Source organism: Penaeus monodon, chromosome 27 (assembly GCF_015228065.2).
Source record: "Penaeus monodon isolate SGIC_2016 chromosome 27, NSTDA_Pmon_1, whole genome shotgun sequence".
Taxonomy (NCBI): Eukaryota; Metazoa; Arthropoda; class Malacostraca; order Decapoda; family Penaeidae; genus Penaeus; species Penaeus monodon.
This window is the reverse complement of record NC_051412.1, coordinates 18844074-18844489: the sequence shown is the minus strand read 5'-3', so window position 1 is coordinate 18844489 and position 416 is coordinate 18844074. Positions and strand designations below refer to the sequence as shown.

The following is a 416-nucleotide window of genomic DNA, read 5'->3' as shown; positions in this document are numbered from 1 at the left end:
TAGTACTTAAACTTTAGTGAAAAAGGCATAGTCAGAATTTTGCTGTTTTGTTATATATTTAGCATGAGAATTGCTGATCTTCACACAAGTAATGTGTTTGTCTCTCAAGTACTGGGTATTTGTAAAATAATCTGAAGTACCCGTAGAAATAATTAATGGATAGTTATTGTTGGAACATTCCCCCCCATCTTATCTTATCTTGAGGGGGCATGCGTAGCAATTGATATTGCACAAGGATGGTTTACTCTAATGTCCAAGACATTACAAGATAATATATATATATTTTTTTCCACACATTGCATCCAGGTTTATTTTACCAACTGATTTGTGATTTGATCACCAGGTTCATAAATATTCTAGGAGTAACATTAGTCACACCCCATTTTTCCTTTTCCTTTTCTTTTTCCATTTCCATC

At 33.2% G+C, this 416-nt stretch overlaps 1 protein-coding gene across 1 annotated transcript in view; it reads left to right on the top strand.

Moving 5' to 3' along the window:
* The window catches only part of LOC119590653 (inner centromere protein A-like), a gene marked incomplete in the record, with an annotated part of 50715 nt that overhangs the window by 15159 nt on the left and 35140 nt on the right, over positions 1-416 (top strand).